Raw genomic sequence first — 14,166 nt, forward strand, 5'->3', positions numbered from 1 at the left:
TTCGTAAAATAACATTTTTTTTTATAGTTCGTTACTTATGCTTTCTTTAAATTGAACATTTTTAACATGTAAATTAATAGCAAAATGGCTGGGACTAAATTATTTCGTTATTTTGAAAAATTCCTAACTGTGGCATTCGTAATAATGGCATTTCATTGTAATTATTTATCTACCTAATTATGTTCATTTATATGTCTCAATCTATAGACCTACATGCGACAGGTCCAGGTGGAAAGTATAGGCCTACTCTTTCACAAATTATTGAACCATTTAGAAAATATATCCCAACACAAAGATGAGATGTAATAAATAAGCAAGACATCATTATTGTTAATATTATTATTATTATTATTATTATTATTATTATTATTATTATTATTATTATTATACATGACATTGTGATTTTACCCTCTTTGGTTGGTATTAGTTGGCAACACTGAAGAGACGGCCAAATTAGCCTTTTAGGAACTGCTCTTACGTGATCCTCACTTATACATACCAACCAACTCTCGATGATGTCCTTGTATGTAAAAGAAGGAAAGATGTGAAAATAATATTCTTTATCATTATCATTAGAGGGAGCAATTTACGTCTTTCACAAGTCCCCACTTCAGGCAGATAGTTCAAATCTGTCAGACAGTAGAGTTCGGAATGTCTTCAATGACCATATCTAAACACAGTGGAAATCACGTATATTCTCTTTAATTGTAGAAGGTTATATTCTAGAACTCGCTTTTGAATATTTGACTAGCCTATACATCTTCATGACAGATATCAACATCTATTTTATGTATAATAAAACATGCTGTCACCTGATCTTGCTTATATTCACAAACAAAAGAAAACAGCAAACTCAAATCAACAATATATTTCTTTAGTTATTGTCGGAAGTTGGTATTTTTTTTATTACATTCCTAAGTTACAGCCTAAAATTTGTATAATTTTAGTACGACAATAAGACATAACTTCTAAATAAACGTGGCCATTGTAGTTGCAATGGGTCCCATCATCAACTTATTGTTTTTCTTATTTCATGTAATCATTAACATTTGGTAGGCCAGCTGCAAAAGGGTATCTGTCGGATACAGAGGGGAGAGCCATTAATCCTTCCCATTGAAGGCTTTAAGGAACCAACCTGGACAAATACCCAATGTCCCATCCCTACCTTCCCGTGGTGCAGCTGTTAGTAAGCATGATTTTACGAGCTGAACTAAAGGGAGGGGCTACTCATCCATTAGCACTGGTCAGCTTGATGAGTTAATGACTGAATTTGGTATAATTTTCCTCTATTCAATACCTAATTCCCTCTTTACCCTTTCCTATCCAGTCCTCTGACTGAACTCTTACTTTCTTCGACCCCGATGGCATTAGAGCATTCGAGGCCTAGGGTTCATTTCACTTTCCTTCCTCCTCTTTCTACTTTTCTGTTCCTAGTGCTGACCTGCTATGGCGCTAAAATCGTCCTCCAGTGGCTTAAGGAAGGAAAGCTGGTGATCAACAAGATCTCCCAGCTAGGTCCAATGGACCCGTCGACCAACAGCAGGTGTGGTCCTCCAGACATTCTGGGGGTTGTGTGTGAATGAAGTAGCCACCAAAACGTTAAAATATGGTGTTCACTTAAATCAGCTACAACTTGCCATTTAACTCGCAACACTGCTACTTACAGACCTGTTACTAAATCTACGTATTACTCTGTGAAGAGATTTATTAAATCTACATACTTAGACTTCAACAAACAAAATTTGATAACACAATCCCAAGGGAAAAAATGGAACTCTCTGCATCAAAATCCACAATTAATTCCCGATTTACCACGAAAATCGTCTGTAGCTGCATTTAGATTGGCAACAGGCCATGATTGTTTGGCCAAACACCTGCATGGAATTGGAATATATCAGTCCCCTAACTGTCCATTGTGCAACTCAAACCAAGAAATGGATTCGGAACACCTCAAAATCTGTGCTTCAGTGGCTGGTCATGATAATATCTTTGAAAAATATTGGAGTGCAAGAGGTCAAATGACTTTATTGTCAAACGCCTGGCATTAGAAAACAACAACAATAACAACAACACATCTATCTCACGTTAAAACATAAAATTAGTATATTGTGACTTGCTTGTGTAATCAGAAATATCTAATCTCTCCTATTCCAATCTAATTTAATAAAATATAATCCAATAAATTATTCTGCTCTGTTTAAACAAAGTTATCTAATGTACTCTACTAAGCTCTCAACAAATACAGTGACACTGTTTTGTTATGCCGTGGAGTTTTCATTTGCCATGTTGCCAGTGCAGCTAGTGTGTTTCCCACCTGCTTCCACTAATGAACGCCGAGTCATACAGTGACAGCTATGAGTTAGTTTATCATCTGCACTCGTGCATGAAGGTTGAATTAGCCGTGTTGTGTTGCGTGTGTGTGTGTTCGGCGTTGTTGCAATGCGATTTTCATTACATGAACGTGTGTATATGCTTACTACATACATAAAATACAGAAAATCTTGTGCGAGAACACGACAAAACTTCTGTAACAAATTTCCAAAACAGATTCGTGCCTAATGCCACTACAATAAGAAGGTTAGCCAAAAAATTCAAAGAGACAAGTTCAGTAAATGATCGTAAAATACAAAGACATGTTCTTACAGAAGAAAAATTAGACGAGATAGGACAGAGACTAAACGGTTTAAAGTAATGTTTTTAATTCTACTGTAATTTGCTGTTACAAGACTTGAGTTCTGATATGCGAAAATTAATTCAATCGCAGTTTGCAATGCTGGGGGAGAGGTGGGCACTAGAGGTTAAAGTTGTCTGCTAGAACCAACCAGCTATGAGCGTCTGATGTATGTAGCGCGATGTTGCCACTTCTTTTTTTATGCGAAGCACGTGGCGAACGAGTCGTTACTTCTTTGTGTTATAGTACAGGCGAAGTAGTTGTCTTGTTTTGTGCTTGAGTGATTTACAGTGCCTGTAAACATTATTGATATAGTAATATGGCCAGTGGTCGTCAGAATCAAAGAAGGAAAAAATCGGCTCTTTTAAGAGCTAAAGTCATGAATTTATATACAGATTGCGTGAATATTTTGGGAAGGAGCGAGACAATGGAGAACCTCTTCTCCCTGTTACAAAAGTGGTAGATAGAGTTTGTGACGCTTTGGAGGTGGGAAAAACAACCGTTAAAAGTGTGACGTCTTTCCACTAACAGATTCTAAGGAAAGTAGAGTCTATTCCATTTGATACACTTTCATTATAAAGATATTCCTATAGTCTGCGGTAATATACTGTAGGCCTATGTATAATTTACATACATGTTCGCATTAGCTTTTATTCTGTTATAATTATTTAGCTGTGTACATTAACGAAAGATGCGATCTATGTTCGTGAAAAATGATTTACACACGTGTACGCATTAGTTTTTTTTTTTTTTGTGATCTACGCGAGCTGTGTACATTAACGAAGGATGTGATCTAAGTTATATGTAAAATGATTTATAGGCAAGCCTACGCATTAAAATTAGTTTTTATTCCACGCCACAAAATCGCCCAGTGAGCGCGTGACAGTTTTCATTCTGTCTATACGTATCGGCAACAGTGTCTCCCTCATTCATGAGAAACGTCAGGGCCGGAGAACGACCAGCTGTACTGTAGAGCACGCCCCACAAAAATCTCTTAAGCATTAAGTGCAGAAAACAGAAGTTACGAGTCCGCTCGTCAAGCAACGAAATTACTTAAATTAAAGTCATACAGAATTCCGGTATTTCGAAAGTTAAATGAACAAGATCCAAATAAGAGGTTGCATTTTTGTAATTGGATTTTTGAGAAAGTAAATTCTGTGGCAATTGATCCGACATTAATTTATTTTTCTGATGAGGCCTATTTTCATTTAAAGGGTCACATATCCTCACAAAATCATCAGTATTACAGTCAAGACAAAACCAATATTCATTCGAAACACCTTTGTACAGTGAAAAGATAGGTATGTGGTGAGCAATGAACAAACACAGAATTATTGGGCCTATTTTCACTCAGGGCACAATATATTACCAGCCAGCGTTATGTGAATGAGATCCTTGACCCATTTTTAGATAAACTGACTTATGAAGAACATTCCTCAGTATATTTCCAGCAAGACTCCGCCACTGCTCATACTGTCAAAGAATCCATGAGAGAATTATCAGTAAAAATTTGTGGGCCCCACGAAGTACAGATTTAACACCATGTGATTTCTATCTATGGAGGGGCCACTTAAAAATAAGGTTTATGCGAAAAAACTGCATACAATAAATGAGCTTAACATTATATAAGAGCTGAAATCGAGTCAATCAGTGAAGCAGAACTTCTTAAAGTAATTAACAATTTCATAAGAAGGTGTCAACAGTGTGTAGCTGTTGGTGGGGGACATTTTCAACACCTACTTTAAACTGGGTAAGTACAAATTCCTATACTAAATGTTTCAGTGCCGGCAGACTGGGTGGCCACAAATAAGCTCCTAGCGGTGGGCAATGGGAAAATGAAAACTGTGTGGTTGAACAAAACAGTGTCACTGTATGATATAAGTGTACCTACTGTAACAAATTCTGTTAAATACTCTGATTAAACGCAATTTAATCTAATCTACTGAATTATATTGCATTATAGTCCATTTCATTGTAATAGTATATATTCCTACCTTAAGCTGACGACTTTTTGTCAAAATCTTTTGCATCTTCATATCACTCATCAGTCTTGTGTAAAGCTGTGGTCCTCCCCTGGTCCACAGATAATCTGGAAAGAAATTCAGACAGAATTTAAGCTCACTGTTAGGTGAAATGTAATATTCTCTACATATCAGAATTTCTGTTTTTACTTTATCATATGAAGACAACCCAGGAATACAAATATATAATAACAAGGCGACAAGAAGGAGAACAAGGGTTCGACAGGGCATGGTGATAACAAAGGAAATACAAGGAGAACAAGGGGAATACAAAGATAAGGTGGCAAGGAGGACAAAGGGACGAGGAGAACAATGGCAATACAAGAAAGGAAAGACTAGAACAAGGGGAAGATGAGAAAAAGGAGGACAAAACGAGCCTTGAAGGATAATACAAGGAGAACAATTGCAATACAAGAAGGAAAGGACTAGAACAAGGGGAAGATAAGGAGAACAAGGTAAATATATGGATATCCCACATTAAAGTAAGCTATTCTGATTTATCTTCTCTATTTAAAAATATCCAATTTTCTGTAATTCTAATTCAATAAATGGTTCTATTCTGTTTAAAAGCAAAGTATGTAATACTTCATTATGCTTTCGACAAATTTTGTATACCTATACCTACTTCAAACTAACTCTGTTAATCAATTTACTCTATTGCATTGTAATTCATTTCATTATAATAGTATATAGACTATTCCTACCTTATGTTCACGACGTCCTTGTTGAAATCTTTTGCTTCTTCATATCACTCATCAGTCTTGAATAAAGCCGTGGTCCTTCCCTGGTCCACGGACAATCTATAAAGAAATTGTAACCAAATGTAATCTCAATGTCAGGTGAAATGTACATTCTTTATTTTAAAATTCCTGCTTTTACTTCTTCATCATATGCACTAAGAAGATAAAGCATCATGATGCCGAAAAAATCCATATCGAGATTGCTCCAGAAATACAAATCCTGACATCGAACAAGTCACAATCCTGTGGATTCGGGTTCGATCCCAGCATACCCCCGATTTATAATTAGTGTTGTGTGGTCCTATGTTCCAGATAACACAGTGGTCTTCTCCGGGAGCTCCAGTACCTACCCCTGTGGCATCCCAACAAATCTCCATAATCAGCTCATCTCATCGCATTGACCAGGCTCTTATGGCGCATCCTTGGCAACAACTCTGTCAGTAAATTGGTCTACACAACTATCTTTATATGGGTGAATGACGAATAGTCGCCAGAGATCGAACCTGGGTCCACAGGATTGTAAGTCCAGCGCTCTAGCCACTAAACTACTTTATCAGCAAATTACTAATTGTAAACCACGTCCACCACTGTGGAGTAATGGTTAGCACAGCTGAATAATATAGGGCCTAGGTAGATGAAGTTCTGGTGATTTCGGCAATAAGAATCGTCGAATTCATAACGGTTTTTTTTTTTTTTTGTGGAGATGGAGTTTAATATTTAAGAGTCTATACTTCAGTAAGCCATGCTAGTATTTTCGTAAAATACGAGTATTTTTCCTGAACCAAAAATACAATAGGCCTACAAACCACCTGAACTTCCCGTATGCTAGACCTACTTTTCTCAGTCCTAAGTATCAAACGATTTTCATGTTAGAAATATGACACAAAAGTATTTGTGACTACAAACTATAACCACGTCTTGAACACTACATATATAACTTACAAAAGGTAATGAAGCGTAAGGAAATTGGACATGCCGAAAATTTTGTGCCTTCTTCAAAGAAGATTTTTTAAAGAATAACCTGAAAGATTACAGCCAATACGGTTTCTTGGGTACCTGTAATTCTTCTGTAAGTTCCACATAATTAAATTCAATTTTACCTGGTTCTTTTACATTAATTTATTCCTAATTTATAATTATTTCTGTACCTTAAAAACAACAAATCAACATATACTACGCCAGTCCGCCATGATGTAGTTATATCGAACAAGTCGATTATTATCGAAATCCATTAAGCAAGTCGTCATTTACGAGAGTCTCGTAACAAATGACTGTAACATTCCGTGATGGCGGATGATTCAAATCGATACTCTATAATAGTTTGCTTTTAGGTAATTTTCTAGTAAAAATATTAAATTTGTGACACAACTTTCTTATTACACGATTTAAGTATTTCGAAATAACTTAGTTCATTCACTACCTTGTAAATGACTATTAATATACTACTGCTGCTGCTGCTGCTACTCCTACTGTTACTCCTATTGCTACTACTTACAAATGGCTTTTAAGGAACCCGAAGGTTCATTGCCGCCCTCACATAAGCCCGCCATTGGTCCCTATCCTGTGCAAGATTAATCCAGTCTCTATCATCATATCCCACCTCCCTCAAATCCATTTCAATATTATCCTCCCATCTACGTCTCGGCCTCCCTAAAGGTCTTTTTCCCTCTGGTCTCCCAACTAACACTCTATATGCATTTCTGAATTCGCCCATACGTGCTACATGCCCTGCCCATCTCAAACGTCTGGATTTAATGTTCCTAATTATGTACTGCTACACTACTACTACTACTACTACTACTACTACTACTACTACTACTACTACTACTACTACTACTACTACTACTACTACTACTTCGTTTGTTAATTAGACTAATTAATTCATTTAGGCCTACTTATCTTTTGTTTATTATTTATTTATTTATTTACTTATTTATTACTTATTGATTAATTGATTCATTCTTTATTTATTTATTTTATTTATACCTTTATTCATACACTCATTCATTCATATATTCATTCATTCATTCATTCATTCAATCATTTATTCATTCGTTAATTAAACTAATTAATTAATTTACTCATTTATGTGCTTATTATTTATTTACTTATTTACTGTGTTACGTAATGATTGATTCATTCGTTTATTTTTATTTATTTATTTACTTATTTAGCTATTCTTTCATTCATTTTATTTTATTTATCCATTTATTCATTCACTCATTCATTCATGTATTTATTCATCCATTCATTCATTCGTTCCTCAATTAGACTAATTAATTAATTTACTTATTTATCTGTTTATAATTTATTTATTTACTTATTTATTACTTATTGATTTATTCATTTATTTTTATTTATTTATTTATTTACTTACTTATTTATTATTAACTTATTCACTTACCCACTCCCTTAGTCGTTACTCATTTATTTGATATATTAATTTAATTATACTTAATTGAAATATCTTAATAGTTCTTCAGTAACAAAATTGAATCCTTCAACGAAACTATAAATTCAAGGGCAGAAATCAACACCTGGTGATCCCACTCTTTACCAGGATCAGGTATTTTCTCGAATAATGAGATTAGTTGGTCGCGATTGCTGCTAATCGTGAATTGAAATTCCAGCATGTGAATTGGCAATCTCTTCCTAACTTCCTCATAGAGCGCATGACTTCTCTTCGGCGATTTTGGATAAAAAGGACACCAATCATTAAAAGTTAAGAAAAATACTCTGCAGTCTTTGATATTATAAGCCGACTGTGGTAAGACTAAGATCAGTTTGTAGGCAAAACAGTATACGAATATAGCATTAGAATATGATGCTCTTACTTTCGCTGAAAGGCCATTCAAGTGGCCCGAAAAAACCGCCACACCGTTATAGCTTTGCTATGACACACGCATTTGATGGCTGGAGAGGAATACATAGTGTGGTGGATGGTGGGACCGGCTTAGCCAGGCAGCACAGTCGTCATGTAACTCAATCCATCATGGATGCAAAATAAGCCTATGTGAGCTAAAGTGCGTAGGGATGCTCCACGTCATGCCCGATAAGCATGTCTATAGCTATCTGTTTTTGTTGTAATATACGTTCAGGATGAGCGCGTAAAATTATATTAAGTGTTGATATACAACGAATTAATATTGGATGAAAATAAAACCGTTTCGATATCCAGAGATCTGCTCTACTGTATACAACTGATTATGAATTTAAGCTCTCGGCTGTACAAACCAAATGAAAAAAAGGTAAAGGTAAAGGTATCCCCGTAAAATGCCATGAAGGCACTTGGGGGGCATGGAAGTAGAGCCCCACGCTTTCCATGACCTCGGCACTAGAATGAGGTGATGTGGTCGGCACCACGCTCTAACCGCCTTTTACCCCCGGGAAAGACCCGGTACTCAATTTTATAGGAGGCTGAGTGAACCTCGGGGCCGTTCTGAAAGTTTGGCAACGAGAAAAAATCCTGTCACCACCTGGGATCGAACCCCGGACCTTCCAGTCCGTAGCTAGCTACCCGGCCACCAAATAAAAGCTGAATAAAATTGAGGATTGTAAGTTATCTACGATACGATAGACTAAAGGAAAACTGTTTCCTAAGAAATATCTTTCTGGTGCAATTCAGTCCGACACAGATGTTTCTTGTTTCTGGTCCGTCGTCACCTGGAAGTTGTTTTCTGTGATCCAGCGACTGATCTATCGAGTGATAGATGGCAGTGGCGTACGCAGAATTTTGACAAGGGGGGATCATTATTAAAATTATTTACAATTTACATTATCGGTATTTTAAATTTTGTGTATTATTATTATTATTATTATTATTATTATTATTATTATTATTATTATTAGCTGAGTTTCATAGGAGGATCTGAAACTAGTTTCGAGAAAAACATTCACGACAACATCGTCAAGCTGCCGCCGTGAAGAAACATTTGCCAACGTGAAGGAACAACTGGATAATACCCACGGCAGAGCAATGTCGATAGTCGACGTTACTCGCTGGCCACTAGTCACCGGGCCGTACCGAGCCATGTCAAACAGAAGACAATCGAAATGGTGGTAGTAAAATTGCGACTATAGACTATTCTTAAATAATTCACTGCATTAGTCAAAGGCAAGACTTCTGGCTTCTGTTGCATTCAAACAATTATAAAATACGATAATTTGGTCCAGGGAGCATACGTTTTTGATGCAAAGATAATTTGTTTGGCTTCTTTCTTAAATAAAATTACGAAATGGCGTTCCTGTGCTTAACATTTAATAAAAAAAGAAATATAGCAAAGCTGTTTTGTCCCGAGACTGTCATCTAAGTCACGTAATAAGTCACGTAATCTACTTCAATATATTTGCGCAAATATATCTTGTAGCTAACAGTGGTGCTACCTCTCAGTAATGTTCAGAACGAAGGAGGTAGAGAGAGAAAATAAACAAATTTCTCCCTCCAACGACGCCACACTCCAACGTCGTGTTCTTATGTTGGCAAGGTTGTGTATTTACTTAAATTTGGTGCTAAACGTAACGGCACGGTTCAAAGATACCGTGGGAATTCTCCAGTTTAGCGCCGGTCGCTTAGACATATCAAAGAATCCGAAACAATAATGCGAAAACTGTCAAATGCACAAAATGTTAAACGAGCGTTTCACAATGAAGTCAGAACTCTTACTAACGGGTGAATATCGCTCTTAAAATGAGTTTAAAATCGACAATGCACAATATTTAACAGCTGCACTGCAGAAATGTCAGAGTAACAAGTTAAATTTTACAGTATATTGTGTCGGCTTCATTTTATTACAAGGTCGGTACTAAGCGGTAGGTCTCTCTATAATAAAGATATCATTGTTATAATTCGAACGTGCCGTAACACCAAGCACTAGGATTATATTGAAGGAGGGGTAGGAGGACTACCCCTTATGTCGATGTAGATTTTGTTACTCTGACAATGAAAATTAGAGAAGTGAAAACGATTATGGATAAGAAAATACTCAAATTTAAATATGTCATTTTTTTTAAGTTCAAGGTGGGGTTCAAACCCGATAACACTCCCCCCCCCCAAATTGCGTACGCCCCTGATGGATGGGTACAGAGACAGAGAGAGCTGGAAAGATGGATGGATGGATGGATGGATGGAATGATGGACGAACAAAGTGACATAATACACAGACAGATGGACAGGGAGTCAGATGGACGGACAGACAGACAGACTGACAAATTAACTTTAAAGCGAGGTAGATGGTTGGATTGCTTTTAAATAAGACAGGTTCTTTGATATTAAAGGAGGTGGACTCATTGGTTTTAAAGGGACATAGACTGGTTTTAAAGGTCCATGATACCATGAACATAATATTTGTTTTAAATAGAGATAGATTCATTGATTTTAAAGGCGATGGACAGACTAGTTTTAAAGGGAAAATAGAGTCAATGAATTTAAAGCGAGATGAACAGTTTTGTTTTAAGGGGAGATAGGTGCATTCATTTTAAAGAGAGATGGACAGATTGGTTTTAAAGAGAGATAGATAGACCGAATGGCTTTAAAGGGGGATAGATTGATTGACTTTAAAGGGATATGGATTTATTTGTGGGCGGCCGGGTAGCTCAGTTGGTAGAGCAGCTGGCTACGGACTGGAAGGTCCGGGGTTCGATCCCAGGTGGTGACAGGATTTTTTCTCGTTACCAAACTTTCAGAACGGCCCCGAGGTTCACTCAGCCTCCTATAAAATTGAGTACCGGGTCTTTCCCGGGGCGGTCAGAGCGTGGTGCCGACCACACCACCTCATTCTAGTGCCGAGGTCATGGAAAGCATGGGGCTCTACCTCCATGCCCCCCAAGTGCCTTCATGGCATGTTACGGGGATACCTTTACCTTTACCTTTTATGGATTTATTTGTTCTAAAGAGTAATAGATTCGTTGATTTTAAAGGGAGATGGACTGATTGGTTCTAAAGGGGGGTAGATTGGTTCACTTTAAAGGAAGGGGGACTTATTGGGTCTAAAGGGAGACAGATAGGTTGACTTTGAAGGGAGATGGATTGATTTGTTCTAAAGGGGGATAGATTGGTTGATTTTAAAGGAAGATGAACTTGTTTGTTCTAAAGTTGGATTGATTTGTTCTAAAGGGTGATAGATTGGTTGATTTTAAAGATAGATGGACTGATTGCTTCTAAAAGAAGATAGATTGGTTGACTTTAAAGGGAGATGGATTTATTTGTTCTAAAGAGGGATAGTGTGGTTGATTTTAAAGGGAGACCGATTGATTTATTCTAAAGAGTCATAGATTGGTTGATTTTAAAGGGAGATGGACTGATTGGTTCTAAAGGGGGATAGATTGGTTGATTTTAAAGATAGATGGACTGATTGGTTCTAAAGGGTGATAGATTGGTTGATTTTAAAGATAGATGGACTGATTGCTTCTAAAAGAAGATAGATTGGTTGACTTTAAAGGGAGATGGATTTATTTGTTCTAAAGAGGGATAGTGTGGTTGATTTTAAAGGGAGACCGATTGATTTATTCTAAAGAGTCATAGATTGGTTGATTTTAAAGGGAGATGGACTGATTGGTTCTAAAGGGTGATAGATTGGTTGATTTTAAAGATAGATGGACTGATTGGTTCTAAAGGGTGATAGATTGGTTGATTTTAAAGATAGATGGACTGATTGCTTCTAAAAGAAGATAGATTGGTTGACTTTAAAGGGAGATGGATTTATTTGTTCTAAAGAGGGATAGTGTGGTTGATTTTAAAGGGAGACCGATTGATTTATTCTAAAGAGTCATAGATTGGTTGATTTTAAAGGGAGATGGACTGATTGGTTCTAAAGGGTGATAGATTGGTTGATTTTAAAGATAGATGGACTGATTGCTTCTAAAAGAAGATAGATTGGTTGACTTTAAAGGGAGATGGATTTATTTGTTCTAAAGAGGGATAGTGTGGTTGATTTTAAAGGGAGACCGATTGATTTATTCTAAAGAGTCATAGATTGGTTGATTTTAAAGGGAGATGGACTGATTGGTTCTAAAGGGGGATAGATTGGTTGATTTTAAAGATAGATGGACTGATTGGTTCTAAAGGGTGATAGATTGGTTGATTTTAAAGATAGATGGACTGATTGCTTCTAAAAGAAGATAGATTGGTTGACTTTAAAGGGAGATGGATTTATTTGTTCTAAAGAGGGATAGTGTGGTTGATTTTAAAGGGAGACCGATTGATTTGTTCTAAAGAGTCATAGATTGGTTGATTTTAAAGGGAGATGGACTGATTGGTTCTAAAGGGGGATAGATTGGTTCGCTTTAAAGTAAGATGGGATTATTTGTTCTAAAGGGCGATATAGTGATTGATTTTAAAGGTAGGTGGGCTGATCGGTTCTAAAGAGAGATAGAGTGGTTGGTTTTAAAGGGAGATGGATTGATTTGTTCTAAAGGGTGATAGATTGGTTGATGTTAAAGAGAGATGGAATGATTGGTTCTAAAGCTGGATAGAGTGGTTGATTTTAAAGGGAGATAGACTGGTTCTAAATACATTGGTTGACTTTGAAGGAAGATGAACTTGTTTGTTCTAAAGTTGGATATATTGATTTTAAAGGCAGATGATCTATACCGGACACCGAACATGATCATCATCTATACTAATAATAAATCTGTAGTCGAAATTTTTCTCGTATTTTTCGATTTTCCAAAAATAATTGGTCCTAACATATATAATTAACCACCCTGAAACCGAAAATCGCTTTTTTTTTTTAAGTTTTGTTTGTATGTCTGTCTGTCTGTATGTTTGTTACCTTTTCATGGCTGAACGGATTTTGATGAAAATTGGAATATAAATTAAGTTCGTTGTAACTTAGATTTTAGGCTATATGGCATTCAAAGTACAATATTTAAAAGGGGGGTTATAAGGGGACCTGAATTAAATAAATCGAAATATCTCGCGTATTATTGATGTTTGTGAAAAATGTTACATAGCAAAAGTTTCTTTAAAAATAATTTGCGATAAGTTTTATTCCCTGAAAAATTTTGATAGGACTGATATTTAATGAGATAAATGAGTTTTAAAATTAAAATAACTACCATCTAAGGCCGTGTAACAAAATAAAAAACAAATGACTTGGTCTATAAGGGGCCTTGGACAACAACAATCGAAAGCTATGAAAGATAGCCTACAGAGAATGTTTCTGTGTTTGTATGAAGTAATATCGGAAGCTAAATTAACCGATTTGTAAAATTAATTATTATTTCACCATTGGAAAGTGTAGTTTCTCTAGATGGACATAATACTATAATGTTATTATAGTAACTTCTGATATAATAATGTAATGTAATATAATATAATATAATATAATATAATATAATATAATATAATATAATATAATATAATATAATATAATATTATATAATATAATATAATTTAAGTTATTTGAAGGGTTCAGAACCATAGTGGGCCAAGCGCCATTTACTGAATACGTAGAAAACAACAAGGGTTAAAATTAAGTTATTACCATAATTCAATGGAAACATATAGCAAGTAAAATAAAGTATACCCATTAAATCTAAATGATGTCAATGTTCATTAAACTATGGTTGCATTTAATAACAATTAAGAAACATGTTAAAGGAATTGTCATTGCACCAAATGGGTGCTTTCTGGACCAAAATGATCGCATTTTAATTACTTAAATACAGTTTAAATTAAGTAACATATTAAACGATTTATCCTTCTATCAAACACGAATGTTCCCTGAATCAAACG

The 14,166-nt window shown here is 35.8% G+C and overlaps 1 protein-coding gene across 7 annotated transcripts in view; it reads right to left on the bottom strand.

Moving 5' to 3' along the window:
* Positions 1–6,668, bottom strand: part of LOC138713930 (uncharacterized) — a 297,089-nt gene extending 290,421 nt beyond the window's left edge. The window contains exons 1-3 of one of the 7 annotated variants that reach the window (XR_011336045.1): positions 6,581–6,665; positions 5,397–5,492; positions 4,666–4,760 (exon numbers count right to left, since the gene is read on the bottom strand). The gene's annotated coding sequence lies outside the window, so the exon portion shown is untranslated. Of the gene's footprint in view, positions 1–4,665; positions 4,761–5,396; positions 5,493–6,374; positions 6,512–6,532 lie in introns of those variants that run through there. The other 6 variants (XM_069846529.1, XM_069846481.1, XM_069846491.1 and 3 more) reach the window with 6 other exon arrangements.
* Between the last annotated feature and the right edge of the window lie 7,498 nt (positions 6,669–14,166).

Source organism: Periplaneta americana, chromosome 2, assembly GCF_040183065.1.
Source record: "Periplaneta americana isolate PAMFEO1 chromosome 2, P.americana_PAMFEO1_priV1, whole genome shotgun sequence".
NCBI classification, from domain to species: Eukaryota; Metazoa; Arthropoda; class Insecta; order Blattodea; family Blattidae; genus Periplaneta; species Periplaneta americana.